This window comes from Neoarius graeffei, chromosome 1, assembly GCF_027579695.1.
Source record: "Neoarius graeffei isolate fNeoGra1 chromosome 1, fNeoGra1.pri, whole genome shotgun sequence".
In the NCBI taxonomy this organism is placed as follows: Eukaryota; Metazoa; Chordata; class Actinopteri; order Siluriformes; family Ariidae; genus Neoarius; species Neoarius graeffei.
This window is the reverse complement of record NC_083569.1, coordinates 118,683,894-118,701,245: the sequence shown is the minus strand read 5'-3', so window position 1 is coordinate 118,701,245 and position 17,352 is coordinate 118,683,894. Positions and strand designations below refer to the sequence as shown.

Below are 17,352 nucleotides of genomic sequence, written 5' to 3'. Positions count from 1 at the left end.
CCAGCTGACTACGGGCGAAAGGCGGGGTACACCCTGGACAAGTCGCCAGGTCATCACAGGGCTGACACATAGACACAGACAACCATTCACACTCACATTCACACCTACGGTCAATTTAGAGTCACCAGTTAACCTAACCTGCATGTCTTTGGACTGTGGGGGAAACCGGAGCACCCGGAGGAAACCCACGCGGACACGGGGAGAACATGCAAACTCTACACAGAAAGGCCCTCGCCGGCCACGGGGCTCGAACCCGGACCTTCTTGCTGTGAGGCGACAGCGCTAACCACTACACCACCGTGCCGCCCCTAACTCAACTTCACTTTAATGATATTTTCCTGCTATAGAGGATTTCGACGTGACGTCACAGGTGACGTGACGCCCCGGTGTCCGCCATTTTGAAGGTCAAGCTAGCTAATGTCAACAACAGTAGCTAGTATGTTACTGTAGCAATGTTTACGTTCAGTCATTTGGATGACTGTTAAAACCTTTCAGTCTCAAGTTTTTCCTTTACTGTATTTACTAGTTTACTGAGCTAGCGCGCTTGCTCCCAGCCTGCCCAAGCGCGCTAGCTCAGTAAACTAGTAAATACAGTAAAGGAAAAACTTGAGACTGAAAGGTTTTAACAGTCATCCAAATGACTGAACGTAAACATTGCTACGGTAACATACCAGCTATGATGTTGTTGACATTAGCTAGTGCTAACAGCTAGTTGCTAGTGCACTACTACAACACAGACACCGACCCTAATAATACAGTTCTTGGTCATTGCCTGGTAACAGCAAATTTATAACGGGCCATGTCTCAACAGACTAAGAAGTTATTTCAATGACATTTAATAACATTTTTTTTATCCTGAGGACCGAAAGTAAATGAAAATGTGAATAAACCTTAGCTGTAATAAGATGGCGACCACCGGCTCCAGGGACGACCCGCTGATGTAGGCATGTTACCCAGCCTGGTTTTTAACGACATAGGTATACAGATCATGTGGGCCGAAGTCAGGTAAAGACGAGGGCTTCGTGTACTTCCGTACGTCAGTGAACAATCCTGGTGGAAGCAGGTAAACGTCATTCTCTAAGCCTGCTAACCTCAATTTTTGCAAATACCTCTCCCTCTGCTCGCCCTGTAAATGCCCTACGTCGCTGGATAGTGAAGGTGTTTTCTGCATCTCGCTCCTTTTTCTTTTATGTTTTTTCCCTGGTATTTCCCCACACGCCTGACTGCAGGTCAGGAAGATCACCCGCGCTGCAAAGCCAGAAAAAGATAGCCTGGTAACGTGTACGGATCACGTACACCAGCATCATTGATTTTCTGGTGATATCACTTCTTACTCGCATCATCTAGGCCGGATAAAATACTCGACAATGAGACTTCGTCATGATCAACAGTGTATCGCTACCGGTAGTCGCCATATCTGTGACCGTCAAAATGGCGCCGGCTACTTGTTGACATGGCAACGGTCACGTGGGTCGAAAACCTCTATATTTACTTCCTCAGATCTTAGGCAGCTGTAGTCTGCTAAATGCATTCCTTTTATTGGCTCTCTACCACACTCTTGCATAATTAGTGTTTTCCTTTTAAATTGGATTGAAATAAGTATAAATTGGAGAGTGTTGGAACGTTGAATATGTAAATAAGGGACTAGTGGGCGGAGCTTGCATCCACACAGGTTTCTGTCCCTCACTCGCTGCAATGCCTCAACTGACCGACAGAGGTCTCTCCTTTCATTTCCTGAAATAATATTCTTTGAGTTAGAGCTGTGATTTCTGATTTACTTTGGAGTTCATAATGTACCTGTCTCCCTCTGTGTTTATGAATATCTTAATTACTTAATTGCTACAAGCAATTAGCTACAAGGATGAAATATAAGTAGTTCATCTTTCTGCCTGTACATTGTGTGTGCAGTTGCATTCAAAGTTATTCCCCTGAGACTGTAAAGGATGTAAAAATTCAAGCTTTTTTAATACCTGGAAATTTTTTACAACTACCTCTGTGTTGTTTGAGTGACCTATTCAAATTGATAGTGCAAACATATGATGCCATACTTCTGGGTATTATTTTCTCAGTGTAGCCCTGTCAGTGTTGTAGTCGAGCTACTAAACCTCGAGGTCGAGTCTCGAGTCCCCAGTGTTCAAGTCCGAGTCAAGTTCAAGTCATTAAAGAAAATTTCAAGTCGAGTCCGAGTCAAATCCACTACTGATCCAAGTTGAGTCCGACCCAAACTCCACTATCAACAGGACAAATAACATGAGAGAGGGTTAACACTAGCTAGGTTTGGTCCTGAACATGACATATGAACAGGTGAATGTGCATTCTCTTGCACAAAATTACTATAAAAAATTATGTAGTTATAAATATATGATGCAAAATTATTATGATGTTACAAAAAATAAAGAAAAAATCTGAGTCCCCATCTCCAATTTACGAGTCTGAATGCAATTAATGCACAAGTCCAAGTCTGAGTCATCAGTGCTCTAGTCCAAGTCAAGTCATGAGTCCTTAAAATTAGGGTACGAGTTGGACTCGAGTCCTAGTCCTGGACTCGTATACTACAAGCCTGAGCCATGTCACAATTATTCAATGTTATTCAGTACTGCTGTTGTTTGTTTGTTTGTTTGTTTGTTTGTTTGTTTGTTTGTTTGTTTGTTTGTTTGTTTGTTTGTTTGTTTTAAATCAGTTGCAGGTCTCCAAGGCTATACAATTGTGCTACAACAAAATTAGAGCATTGCAAACTCTATAGTGGCACTCAATTTGCTTCAAATATGATATATAAATCTCACTATGAATGTTTTCAAGCTCAGCAGCAAACACGGCAAAGAAAAAACGAGCCCTTATTAAAAAGTAAGATAATAATTTTTTATATAGCAAAGAAAGGCAAGAAGATATCCCAGATGCACTTGGTAGTATCTTCTCATAAGTTTAAAAGTCATTATATTGCTACAAAACTACCAGGTAATGGAAGAAAGAGCAAAATTTAACCAAGAGAAATCTAACATTTGAACAGAACAGCTGAGAAAAACAAAACAAAAAAATATATATTTCTGCCAAAGATTTTCAGTATCACTTGATGAAGGCAGGAACAAAAGTACTGCTGAACACTCTGAGAAGAGCACTGGCTCATGTCTTGGGTCATTCAGATTCTGTAAAGCTGCTTTGGGACAATGTCTATTGTTAAAAGCGTTATACAAACAAACTTGACTTGACTACCCTAGTAAGGACTTCATTCCTCGGACACATCACTGCACTCCATGCTTGATCAAGAAGCACATAAAAAAATTGACTGGAATATGCAAAAAGGAATTTGCACAGGTCTATAGAGGTCAGGAACATGTTAGCATGTTCGCCTCTCAACCGGGAGATTGTGAGTTCTACTCGCGGTTGGGTCATACCAAAGACCATCAGAAAATGGTACCTACTGCCATCTGGCAAGACACACCACAATACAGATGTGAGTGGGGAGTCAAACTTTCGCAGTTACTAGAGGACTAGCCCCCCACTGTAACCCTAGCTATGTCATAAGCGAGAGAAATGGAGATCATTGCTGCCCAATGTGCCTTAAAGGCCTGGTTAGTACAAGGATGGGAGACTGCCTGGGAAGACCAGGGCCTGGTATGGGAGGGACTTTGATAGAGGCCTGGAATACAGTTTTATGGAATGATGAATCTAAATGAGAACTGTCTGAACCCATGGATCAGTGATACGTCTGGTAAGAAAAGCAAAGCTTATGACAAAAAGAACACCATCCCCATGGTTAAGCACTGAGGTGGGTCACTAGGAATTGGCAGGCTTGACAGTGTGATTTCTTTCAAGGGTAAATTGAAGCTTTGTGTTCATTGAACTTTCCAATAAGACAATGATAACAGGCATATGTCCAAGTCAATCAAAGCTTTCTTCTGGGATCGGTAATGGAATGTCCTTTTGTGGCCATCTCGGTCCCCAGATTTAAACCCGATTGAAAATGTATGGTGCGATTTAAAGAAAGCTGTGGCACCATGGAAACCAAGGAACATTAATAAGTTGAAAGCTTTTGTACATGAGAAATTAGCAAAGACTCCAGTTGGGAGATGTAAGAAGCTTGTGAGCACCAACTGGAAACATTTATTGAAGGTTATAAAGCATAAAGGAAGTGCCACCAAATACTAACTTTGTGGGTTCCACATGGACTTTTGTGGGATGATTCTTCTTTTGAGCTGTTGGTCATAAACTCAACACTACCTTCTCAAAGTCACTTGAACATGTTGTAATAAACATTCTTTGACTGTTTACTAAAGCCTTGGTTGATATATTTTCATTACATTTATTTACATCACCAGACTGCTTTTGCATTTTGAGGGGGTTGAATAATTTTGAGTTCAACTGTATAAACTCTTTCTGACCTCATACAGAAAATGAACATATAATTCACATGTGAGTAATGACATGGTTTTTGAATGCTGTGAAATTTACGTGGTGTTTTTAAAAACACTGTGGCATGCATACTTTTATTCCTGCATGTGATTTGTTCCTTTACAAGAAATTTCTTGTCACAAGCAAAAATAATAAACATGCTGTGATTGATTAAAAATATCTCTAGTTGGGACCGCTTATGAACTGGAGAGCTGTAGCTGAGGCTGAAGAACTGTCAGAGTCAGAATTTACACACCATGCTTGCACTGCTGACATTTCCTACATCTGGGTTTAATTTTTTTTCCAGTGTTTCTGAGAACACAGTGGTAGACTACATATTTAATTTTAAAAGTCTAGGCCACACCCACTCTGGGTTTGTAGTTACAGATAGAGGTACTGCATTACACCTTTACTATAAATGCATTTGGATGAATGTCCAGCCATCCATTATCTGTAACCACTTATACTGTGCAGGGTCGTGGGCAAGCTGGAGCCTATCCCAGCTGACTATGGGCGAGAGACAGGATGCACCCTGGACAAGTCACCAGGTCATCGCAGGGCTGACACATACAGTGGTGCTTGAAAGTTCGTGAACCCTTTAGAATTTTCTATATTTCTGCATAAATATAACCTAAAACATCATCAGATTTCCACACAAGTCCTAAAAGTAGATAAAGAGAACCCAGTTAAACAAATGAGACAATACTTGGTCATTTATTTATTGAGGAAAATGATCCAATATTACATATCTGTGAGTGGGAAAAGTATGTGAACCTTTGCTTTCAGTATCTGACATGACCCCCTTGTGCAGCAATAACTGCAACTAAACGTTTGCGGTAACTGTTGATCAGTCCTGCACACCGGCTTGGAGGAATTTTAGCCCGTTCTTCTGTACAGAACAGCTTCAACTCTGGGATGTTGGTGGGTTTCCTCACATGAACTGCTCGCTTCAGGTCCTTCCACGACATTTCGATTGGATTAAGGTCAGGACTTTGACTTGGCCATTCCAAAACATGAACTTTATTCTTCTTTAACCATTCTTTGGTAGAACGACTTGTGTGCTTAGGGTCATTGTCTTGCTGGATAACCCACCTTCTCTTGAGATTCAGTTCATGGACAGATGTCCTGACATTTTCCTTTAGAATTTGCTGGTATAATTCAGAATTCATTGTTCCATCAATGATGGCAAGCTGTCCTGGCCCAGATGCAGCAAAACAGGCCCAAACCATGATACTACCACCACCATGTTTCACAGATGGGATAAGGTTCTCATGCTGGAATGCAGTATTTTCCTTTCTCCAAACATAACACTTCTCATTTAAACCAAAAAGTTCTATTTTGTTCTCATCTGTCCACAAAACATTGTTCCAGTAGCCTTCTGGCTTGCCCATGTGATCTTTAGCAAACTGCAGACGAGCGGCAATGTTCTTTTTGGAGAGCAGTGGCTTTCTCCTTGCAACCCTGCCATGCACATCATTGTTGTTCAGTGTTCTCCTGATGCTGGACTCATGAACATTAACATTAGTCAATGTGAGAGAGGCTTTCAGTTGCTTAGAAGTTACCCTGGGGTCCTTTGTGACCTCGCCGACTATTATATGCCTTGCTCTTGGAGTGATCTTTGTTGGTCAGCCACTCCTGGGGAGGGTAACAATGGTCTTGAATTTCCTCCATTTGTACACAATCTGTCTGACTGTGAATTGGTGGAGTCCAAACTCTTTAGAGATGGTTTTGTAACCTTTTCCAGCCTGATGAGCATCAACAGCACTTTTTCTGAGGTCCTCAGAAATCTCCTTTGTTCATGCCATGATACACTTCCACAAACATGTGTTGTGAAGATCAGACTTTGATAGATCCCTGTTCTTTAAATAAAACAGGGTGCCCACTCACACCTGATTGTCATCCCATTGATTGAAAACACCTGACTCTAATTTCACCTTCAAATTAACTGCTAATCCTAGAGGTTCACATACTTTTGCCACTCACAGATATGTAATATTGGATCATTTTCCTCAATAAATAAATGACCAAGTATAATATTTTTGTCTCATTTGTTTAACTGGGTTCTCTTTATCTACTTTTAGGACTTGTGTGAAAATCTGATGATGTTTTAGGTCATATTTATGCAGAAATATAGAAAATTCTAAAGGGTTCACAAACTTTCAAGCACCACTGTACAGTAGAGGCAAACAACCTATGGTCAATTTAGAGCCACCAATTAACCTAACCTGCATTTGTTTGGAATGTGGGGGAAACCCATGCAGACACAGGGAGAAAATGCAAACTCCACAAAGGTCCCCGTCGGCTACTGGGCTCAAACCCAGAACCTTTTTGCTGTGAGGCGACAGTGCTAACCACTACACCACCATGCCAGCCTTTGGATGAATGTAAATTAGCTAAATCCCTCACTCTGGAAATATAATGCTATATAAGACACAGCCTATGGAAGTTTGGCGAGGAGGATATTCTCAGTTTATATAGTAATATTAAGTTGATATAATAATTTATCAACACCAGAGCTTAATCCTAATGGTTTCCATTTCACTGTTACTATACATTCACATTGCTCTTATAAAAGGCTCAACAGGTACATTGTTAGCTCGTAGAATAGTTAGCCTCAGTCATTAGCTAGTTTCATACATATGTAAAATGGTGCATTCTATTGCATTCTGAGTGCCATCTTTGAAGAAAATTGATCAAGAAAAATGAGTTGTCAAAGAAAGTTGTCTTGAACTTGTCATTGTGAATCTTTTTTTTCTTCAAAGTTTTCATTAATCTTGGTCACCAAAGCATGCCTGTTTTTTTTTTTTTACAAATATTGGCATGATTTGTTGTAACATGTGAGCTCATTGCTGATTGGCTAGAACCATAATGAGAATCAATTAAATGGTGCAATAGAGCGATACAATTTAGATTCAACATCATTATCATTATTCTATCCACATTCACTGGATATGAGCAATCGTGTGCTCTGATTGGCTACTCTACTACTAGGCTATCAGCTCATATACTGTGAGTAGAGAAAAACAAAATGGCGGAGCATGTTGCTGAACCAACTGAGGATGAAATAAAAACTATACTTGAAAACAAAACCCAAAAAATTAAAAAATAAAAAGTTTTTGATGGTAAGAGAGTGTGAGTGGTGCTTGAAAGTTTGTGAACCCTTTAGAATTTTCTATATTTCTGCATAAATATGACCTAAAACAACATCAGATTTTCACACAAGTCCTACAAGTAGATAAAGAGAACCCAGTTAAACAAATGAGACAAAAATATTACACTTGGTCATTTATTTATTGATGAAAATGATCCAATATTACATATCTGTGAGTGGCAAAAGTATGTGAACCTCTTGGATTAGCAGTTAATTTGAAGGTGAAATTAGAGTCAGGTGTTTTCAATCAATGGGATGACAATCAGGTGTGAGTGGGCACCCTGTTTTATTTAAAGAACAGGGATCTATCAAAGTCTGATCTTCACAACACATGTTTGTGTAAGTGTATCATGGCACGAACAAAGGAGATTTCTGAGGACCTCAGAAAAAGTGTTGTTGATGCTCATCAGGCTGGAAAAGGTTACAAAACCATCTCTAAAGAGTTTGGACTCCACCAATCCACAGTCAGACAGGTTGTGTACTGTGGTGTATTTATTTACCACATATTTGTTGTAGGGTAACTATGTTCATTTAGGTTTATGATCCATGTTATCTGGATCTATGTGTGTATACAAACAGGTCAAGGTGTAATGCGCAGGCTCATGGTGCCATGTGGAAGTTTTTTGCTGAATAAAGTAACAACTGCATGTCGGCGTCCCTCTCGTTAATATATCACATTTTGTGACGAGGATTAAATTAAGTTTTCTTCGCAGGGAAGGGGAGATACGTGGTGTCAGTACTAGTGAGTACAATGGCCCTGTTTGGAAGAATTGATGAGTTTAAGCTGGAAAACGAGCCGTGGTTGGCCTATATTGAATGGCTTGAACAGTTTTTCGAGGCTAATGACATCGCCGACGGGAAGAAAGTTGCTACCCTGTTAAGTGTAATGGGTGCAACTACATATGGACTTTTAAGAAATTTAGTGCAGCCCAACAAGCCCAAGGACAAGACGTTTGACGAGAGAGTGACTGTTTTAAAGGAACATTTTGAGCCGCTGTTGGTAGCAGAAAGGTTCTGCTTTAACCGGTGTAATCAAAAAGCTATTCAGCCGGTCGCACAGTACATCGCGGAGCTGAAGCAGTGTGCAGCTAACTGTGAGTTCGGCGCGAACCTGGATGCATCACTACAAGATCGGTTCATCAGTGGAATACGAAATGAAGCCTGCCAGAGGAGACTACTCTCCAAAAATTATCTCACTTTTGCCAAAGCATTTGAGATCGCCCTCAACATGGAGATTGCCGACAGAGACGCACGTCAGCTGAGAGGGATGGAGAGTGAAACCGTCTGAGCTGCAAACATCCACATGGTGAAGCAGCCAGGAGCCAGGAACTGTTACAGGTGCAATGGGAAAAATCAGAATGCAAACGAGTGCCATTTCAAGGAGACTAAATGCCATAATTGTGGAAAGGTAGGACACACTAAAAAGGCATGTCATACAAAGGCAAGGTCTGAGTGCAAAAAATTAGAGAAGAAAGGGACAGCAAAAGAAAAATACCAAATATGTGACAGCTGAAGAAGATTCAGATCTTGAAATGTATACTGTTTTGACTGCCACAAGTGAGGATACTAAACTGTATAAAGCAACATTCTCAGTTAATGATGTCGGTTTAGAGATGGAAATTGATACTGAGGCTAGAAAGAGCATAATTTCAGAGAGAACATACAGAAGGCAGTTTTCACACATGCCACTGCAGAGTGCTAAGGTTAAGCTTAGAGCTTACAATGGGGGCCGCATTCCTATTCTAGGTTAGATAACAACCACAGTAGGCTATCAGGGTCAGACAGCAGTTTTGCCACTTCGGCTTGTTAGAGGGCAGGGAGCAACATTATGTGGCAGGGACTGGCTAAGGCAATTCAGACTAAACTGGGCAGAGATCAGTTATCTGAATGAAATGAAATGTAGCTCAGTTGGTGAGATGCTCAGGAAATACTCAGAGGTCTTTAAGGAGGCGTTAGGGACGCTTAAGGACATTAAAGCCTCAGTCGTAGTTAAACCTGATGTGCCTCCTAAATTTTTGCAAACACAGGCCCCTCCCATTTGCTATGAAAGAGAGGGTAGAGAAAGAGCTCAAAAGGCTGGAGGAAGCTAGCATTATATCTCCAGTTAAGCATAGTGGCTGGGCAGCACCGATAGTCCCGGTGGAGAAAAAGGATCAGTCACTTTGCCTGTGTGGTGATTATAAGGTGTCAGTTAACCAGGCACTTGAAACAGATAGCTACCCCTTGCCTCGTTTAGAGGAGCTTTTAGTAACCCTTAGCAGAGGTAAGATTTTCTCTAAAATTGATTTAGCAGCAGCTTATCAGCAAGTTTTGTTAGATGATGACTCCAAGAAATACACTACCATCAACGCCCACAGCGGACTGTTTGTGTATAACAGACTTCCTTTTGGGATTAGCTCAGTCCCCTCCGTCTTCCAGCGGATTATGGAAAATGTGATGAAAGACATACCAGTGGTAGTTTTTCTTGATCATCTCATTATGGGACGCTCGGAGGAAGACCACCTCCACAACCTTCAAAGGGTCCTGCAATGCTTGCAGGAGAATGGCCTACGAGTGAAACGCTCAAAGTGTGAGTTTGGCAAAGCTCAACTAGAGTACTTGGGCCACATACTGGACGAGCATGGTATTCACCCTTCAGAGGACAAGGTGAGAGCAATACAGGAGGCTCCTGCTCCTACCAACATTAAGGAGCTCCAGGCCTTCTTGGGACTTTTAAACTATTATGGGAGATTTTTGCCTCAGCAGAGCACGGTGTTGGCACCATTGTACAGACTACTTAGAGGAAGTGTAACTTGGAAATGGACTGAGGCAGAACAGTCTGCTTTTATGAAGTGTAAGGATCTGTTGACTAATGACCAGGTTTTAGCACACTACGTATGAGCCCAGTCTCCCACTCACCTTGGCATGCCATGCCTCTGCATATGGCATTGGAGTAGTGATTCAACACACCATGTCTAATGGAGAGGAAAGACCAATTGCTTATGCTTTGCGAACATTGTCTCCAGCAGAGAAAAAATATTCTCAGATAGACAAGGAAGCGCTTGGACTGATTTATGGCGTAAATAAATTCCACCAGTATTTGTAGGGTAGACATTTTAATTTAGTCACTGACCATTGTCCTTTATTGGCACTTTTCAGTGAGCACAAGAGTCTGCCTACACTGGCTGCCGCACGCATTCAGCGGTGGGCCATTAAAATGTCAGCTTATGACTACAACATTGTCTATTGCAAGTCAGAAGAGCACAGCAATGCTAATGGGCTCTCCTGTTGCCCTTTACCTGAGACTAACGACACAGGAACTACTGTAGCATCGGCTACTTTCCACTCACTGCTTACAGAACATCTACAAGAGGCGTCACTCAACGCCACACTAGTCACCCAGATGACATGCACTGACAGTGAGCTAGCCCGAGTCTACAAGTATGTCACGGAAGGCTGGCCAACCCAAGTAGAGGGAACTTTGAAAGTGTTTTTCACAAAGAGAAATTACCTATCCACAGAGCAAGGTTGTGTTCTATGGGGGACCAGAGTCATTGTACCCTCAAAAATGAGAAAAGTAGCGTTAAAAGAAATTCACTCAGGGCACCAAGGTATAGTGAAATCAAAAGCTCTTGCTTGTAAATTTGTATGGTGGCCAAATCTTGACTTAGATGTGGAGCAAATGTGTAAAGAATGTGAAACATGTCAATTGGAGCAAAAAAGGCCTCAGCATGTTCCACTACACCCATGGGAGTTTCCAGGTGTTTCCGACATGTTCATGGTTGTGGTTGATTCGTACACAAAGTGGTTGGAAGTGTTTCGAATGTCGCAAATCACTTCCCAGGCTACTGTGACTAGGCTAAGGAGACTGTTTGCCTCCTATGGATTGCCAGAGCAAATTGTAACAGATAATGCCACCACTTTCACTTCTGAGGAGTTCCAGACCTTTGTCAAGCAGAATGGGATTCTGCACACAACGAGTGCCCCAGGACATCCGGTGACAAATGGTCTGGCTGAGAGATATGTTCAGACATTCAAGGCAGGGATGAAAAAGCTTGCCAACACTACTATTTTAAATAAATAATAAAATTGGAAGTCTGTGATTCGAATTCAGTAGCTTTTGGTCCACTAAACAGTGCCCTGTATAGTGAGTAGGGAGCGATTTCGGACACGGGGTAGTCTCTTGAATTGGGTCATGGTGAAGCAGGAAAAAATAGCAGAGAATTTAGGGCCACGTGGCCCTAAAGTCATTAATTGTTTGATTTTATCCACTTTTGGTCCACTAAAAAGTTCCCTATATAGTGAGTAGGGAGCGATTTCCGACACAGGGTTAGTCTCTTGAATTGGGTCCTGGTGAAGCAGGAAAAAATAGCAGGGAATTTAGGGCCATGTGGCCCTAAAGTCATTAATTGTTCAATTCGAAACAAACAAACAAACAAACAAATAAATAAATAAGAGAATTGGAAGTCTGTGATTTGAATTCAGTAGCTTTTGGTCCACTAAAAAGTGCCTTTTTAGTGAGTAGGGAGTGATTTCAGACACAGGGGTAGTCTCTTGAATTGGGTCATGGTGAAGCAGGAAAAAATAGTGTAGAATTTAGGGCCATGTGGCCCTAAAGTCATGAATTGTTCAATTCAAAACAAACAAACAAATAAATAAATAAGAGAACTGGACGTCTGTGATTCGAATTCAGTAGCTTTTGGTCCACTAAAAAGTGCCCTATATAGTGAGTAGGGAACGATTTCGGAAACAGGAGTAGTATCTTGAATTGGGTCATGGTGAAGCAGGATAAAAAAGCGGAGAATTCAGGCCCATGTGGCCCTAAAGTCATTAATTGTTTTGTCCACTTTTGGTCCATTAAAAAGTGCCTTTTTAGTGAGTAGGGAGTGATTTCGGACACGGGTAGTTTCTTCAATTGGGTCATGGTGAAGCAGGATAAAATAGTGGAGAATTCAGGCCCACGTGCCCCTATAGTCATTAATTGTTTGATTTTTTCCACTTTTTGTCCACTAAAAAGTTCCCTATATAGTGAGTAGGGAGCGATTTCAGACATAGGGTTAGTCTTTTGAATTGGGTCATGGTGAAGCAGGATAAAATAGCGGAGAATTCAGGCCCACGTGCCCCTATAGTCATTAATTGTTTGATTTTGTCCACTAAAAAGTTCCCTATATAGTGAGTAGGGAGCGATTTCAGACACAGGGTTAGTCTTTTGAATTGGGTCATGGTGAAGCAGGCTAAAATAGCGGAGAATTCAGGCCCATGTTGCCCTAAACTCATTAATTGTTTGATTTTGTACGCTTTTGGTCCACTAAAAAGTTCCCTATATTGTGAGTAGGCAGCGATTTCGGACACAGGGTTAGTCTCTTGAATTGGGTCATGGTGAAGCAGGATAAAATAGCGGAGAATTCAGGCCCACGTTGCCCTAAAGCCATTAATTGTTTGATTTTGTATGCTTTTGGTCCACTAAAAAGTTCCCTATATTGTGAGTAGGCAGCGATTTCAGACACAGGGTTAAGGGCCCCATACACGTTCAAAAAAGTCATCAAAATTTTGTATCAAAATTTTGATATCAAAATTTTGATGCAAAATTTTGATGTAAAATGTCCACACACGATTCAATGTTTTTTCTATCAAAAATTCAGTATTGTCAAAAACTTTGACATGGACGCAGCAGTGGCCGTAGCACTTGTGTTCGCTTTGGACAATGAACCGCCTCGGCATCGACGGAAATGGTCGAAAGACTGGTTTTTGAAACGGCGAACGTATGGTCACATCAACCTCCTCAGAGAACTTCATCTCAAAGAACCAGAGGACTTCCGTAATTTCCTTAGGATGGATGCCCCATCCTTCGATGAATTATTGGACCTTGTCAAGCCATTGATATTGAAAGAAGACACTGTGATGCGTTCATCTATACCACCAAGTGAACGCTTGTCCATCACACTGAGGTACCTGGCATCTGGAAATTCTTTTGAAGACTTGAAATTCCTGACTGCAACGTCTCCGCAAGCAATTGGAAAGATAGTTATTGAAACTTGCGAGGCCATCATCTTTTGTCTGAAGCGTCAACAAACAATAAAGCCCCCCACACATGCATCAATAATTTGACGACTCTTCAAAAAATATCAAAGTGATTTGATATGTCAAAATTTGGGTTCAAAATTTTGACATCAAATTTTTGACATCAAAACACCCTACACACGATCAAACTTTGTATCAAAATTTTGATATCAAAATTTTGATACAAAATTTTGACGACTTTTTTGAACGTGTATGCAGGGGTCTTCAATCCTATCCGCAAAGGGCCAGTGTGGCTGCAGGCTTTCATTCCAACCAAGCAGGAGCTACAGCTGATTTCACTTGTTTAATCATTTCACCCTCGTCTCCAATCAACAATCAAGTGAGCCTCCAATTTGGCTGTAATGAAAGCCTGCAGCTACACCGGCCCTTTGCGGATAGGATTGAAGACCCCTGGTGTACGGGGCCCTTTAGTCTTTTGAATTGGGTCATGGTGAAGCAGGATAAAATAGCGGAGAATTCAGGCCCACGTGCCCACATTGTGATTCGAATTCAGTAGCTTTTGGTCCACTAAACAAAAACAGTTGGGTGTCGGGGAAATGTTTTTCTGACCTATACTTGTAAAATCTGAAAGGCAGTCTACCTTTCATATACACATAATAATTTACCATGGCGGAGGAGAAACCAAGGATATGGCAACCCTGAGTATAGCCAGGCAGATGAGTCTGTTATACAACAGCGCGCATGCTCCGGTTCCCCCTCACCTCCTCCTCCCTCAGCGCATGCGCAAAGCTTGTTGTGCCTGTTTGTCGCGAGCGAACTGTCTGGAATAAAGTCTCGCCTTTGGGTTTGTAAACACAGTTCAGTTATTTTCCTCCTTTAGAGTTAATCGGTACACAGCGACCTCAGGACTGAAATTAAAAATAAAATAAAGTGATTTTCATCCTGAGGAGGTCAGAGACAGGACAGCAGCGCGCAGCAGGTCTGTAATGATATTAAATCTTTATTTCCATGTGTTGACCATGTGGGCAGTTCTTCCTTCTCCATGGGGTTCAGTAGATGCACATTAATTAATCTTAATTAATTAATTTCCTGGATGGACAGGTACCTTAATTGGGTTGAAAATTTTTTTTCCTTCCAGAAGCTTCTTCAAACACATCATTTAGAAACAGAAACTGTTATTTCACTTATCACAATCTCTAAAGTCTGAACCTTCTAGAAACCTTTTTCACAAACAGGTCTGCCATCTTTAAAAAAAAAAAAATTCTTCTTTTTGTCATCTCTTGTGGATTAAAACACAGTCTGGTACCTTTTCCTAACTGGGAACCGTCCAACATTCCTCCATTAATCTGATACTGGAATACCTACTGTTGGGACAAACACAAGAGGAAGTGTTGCCATGGTAGCAGGGGAAGCCATGGCTAGAGAAGCAGCTTTAGAACCAAAAGGTTGCCAGTTCGATTCTCTGGACCAGCAGGAATGCCTGAAGTGCCCTTGATACCCCTTCTCCACCAAATCAGTTCCAGGGCTGGTTCGGGGCCGGTGCTGGTTCACAACTTGTGAACCAGCTGAGAACCAGTTTGCTTTTCCATAGCTCGGGGTGCTAAGGGGAGCCACGTCATTACGTCACTGTATATGTCAGTTACGTCCGCATAAACCTTGGCGCGAACATCGAAGCAACAACAGCACGAAGAAGAAGCAACAACAATAATAATGGATGACTGCTGCTTTACTACATCCATGATATCTCATCGCTTATTTAAAAATGGCGCCCTCTCGCGGTCTTGACATTGTTGTTGGTCTTAACAACTCCACCCCCCCACCCCCCCCCGCTGACGTAAGCAGTTCTTTCCTCTAGCCCAGCAAAGAGCTGGTGCTACCCTGGAACCGGTTTTTCTGGCCCAGAGCCAGTTCTTTGTCAGTGGAAACAGAAAACCCGGTTCCAAACTAAGCACTGGCCCCGAACCAGCCCTGGAACTGATTTGGTGGAAAAGGGGTATGAGTAAGGCACCTGACCCCCAGCTGCCCCGGGTATGATGTATGTCGCTCTGGATAAAGACAGTATCTCACTGGGCTTCGACAGCTTGCGACAAATTGCGAACGTCATTCGCGAGAGACTTTCGAAACTGTCTTGAAACATTCACAGGGCTTCTCAATTTCCTCGCATGAGTCGTAAAGTGTTGCTCCTTCGTTGCTGAAATTTTGAACATGTTCAAAAAATTCGTGCGACAAAATTTCTCTCAAAATACCAGCAAATTGGGTGGCACGGTGGTGTAGTGGTTAGCATGGTCTAGCACAGCAAGAAGGTTCCGGGTTCGAGCCCAGCGGCCGGTGAGGGCCTTTCTGTGTGGAGCTTGCATGTTCTCCCCGTGTCTGCGTGGGTTTCCTCCGGGTGCTCCGGTTTCCCCCACAGTCCAAAGACATGCAGGCTAGGTTAATATGGGACGGCTTTGGGCTGAGGTGCCCTTGAGCGAGGCACCTAACTCCCAACTGCTCCCCGGGCGCTGTTAGCTTGGCTGCCCACTGCTCCGGGTATGTGTGTGTGCATGTGTGTTTTCACTGCTTCAGATGGGTTAAATGCAGAGAGGAAATTTCATAAGTGTGTGATGAATAAAGTTGTGCTTTCTTTTTCTTTCAAATGCGTCGCTGGTGTCGCAAAGCCGTCACGAACCCTTCTTGAGTCAGTTTCCATGAGACAGGAAGTGCAAGTTCAGCCAGTATCTCGCTGGGCTGCAACTAGTTGGAGACACAACAATTGCGGTAAAATATACGAATATCAATTCGGTGTGATTCCAAGTGAAAATTGTTGCTAATTTGCATATTTTATCGCAATTGTTGTGTCTCCAGCTAGTCGCAGGCTGTTGCAGCCCAGTGAGATACTGGCTTAAGAGCTTCGTGAACTATTCTTATGGGTGTTATAATGTTTGATTTTATCTGTAACCGCTTATCCCATGCAGGGGGCAAGCTGGAGCCTATCCCAGCTGACCGTGGGCGAGAGGCAGGGTACATCCTGGACAAGTCGCTAGCTCATCACAGGGCTGATACACAGAAACAACCATTCACACTCATGGTCAATTTAGAGCCACCAATTAACCTAACCTGCATATCTTTGGACTGTGGGAGGAAACCCACACAGACACGGAGAGAACATGCAAGCTCCACACAGAAAGGCCCTCGTCGGCCACTGGGGTCGAACCCAGAACCTTCTTGCTGTGAGGCAACAGTGCTAACCACTACACCACCGTGCCACCTGGTGTTATAATAAATATAAATATTTACAGTCGTAATCAAAAGTTTGGGCACCCCTGGTCAAAATTAGTTGCTGTGAACAGTTAAGCAAGTTGAAGATGAAATGAACTCCAAAAGGCATAAAGTTAAAGATGAAACACACGGGGGCGTCGTGGCTCAGGTGGATAAGGCGCTATACCATAAATCCGGGGACCCGGGTTCGATTCCGACCCGAGGTCATTTCCCGATCCCTCCCCGTCTCTCTCTCCCGCTCATTTCCTGTCTCTACACTGTCCTATCCAATAAAGGTGAAAAAAGCCCAAAAAAATATCTTAAAAAGATGAAGTACATTTCAACATTTTAAGCAATATCGGTGTATTATTTTGGTTTTGTACAATTTTAGAGTGAAAAAAGGAAAGGAGTAACTTGCAAAAGTATGGGAGCCCTAGGAGATTTGAGCACTCTGATCACTTTGACCAAGGTCTCAGACCTTAATTAGTTTGTTAGGGTTATGGCTTGTTCACACTCCTTGATCGGAAAGACCAGGTGATGCAAATTTTAAAGCTTTTTAAATACCCAGGCTCTTC

At 42.2% G+C, this 17,352-nt stretch overlaps 1 protein-coding gene across 2 annotated transcripts in view; it reads left to right on the top strand.

Moving 5' to 3' along the window:
* Window positions 1-14,306: 14,306 nt before the first annotated feature.
* The window catches only part of dnajb6b (DnaJ heat shock protein family (Hsp40) member B6b), a 138,617-nt gene continuing 135,571 nt past the window's right edge, over window positions 14,307-17,352 (top strand). Inside the window, exon 1 of one of the 2 annotated variants that reach the window (XM_060915625.1) lies at window positions 14,307-14,519. The gene's annotated coding sequence lies outside the window, so the exon portion shown is untranslated. The remainder of the gene's footprint in view (window positions 14,520-17,352) is intronic. The other variant, XM_060915626.1, reaches the window with a different exon arrangement.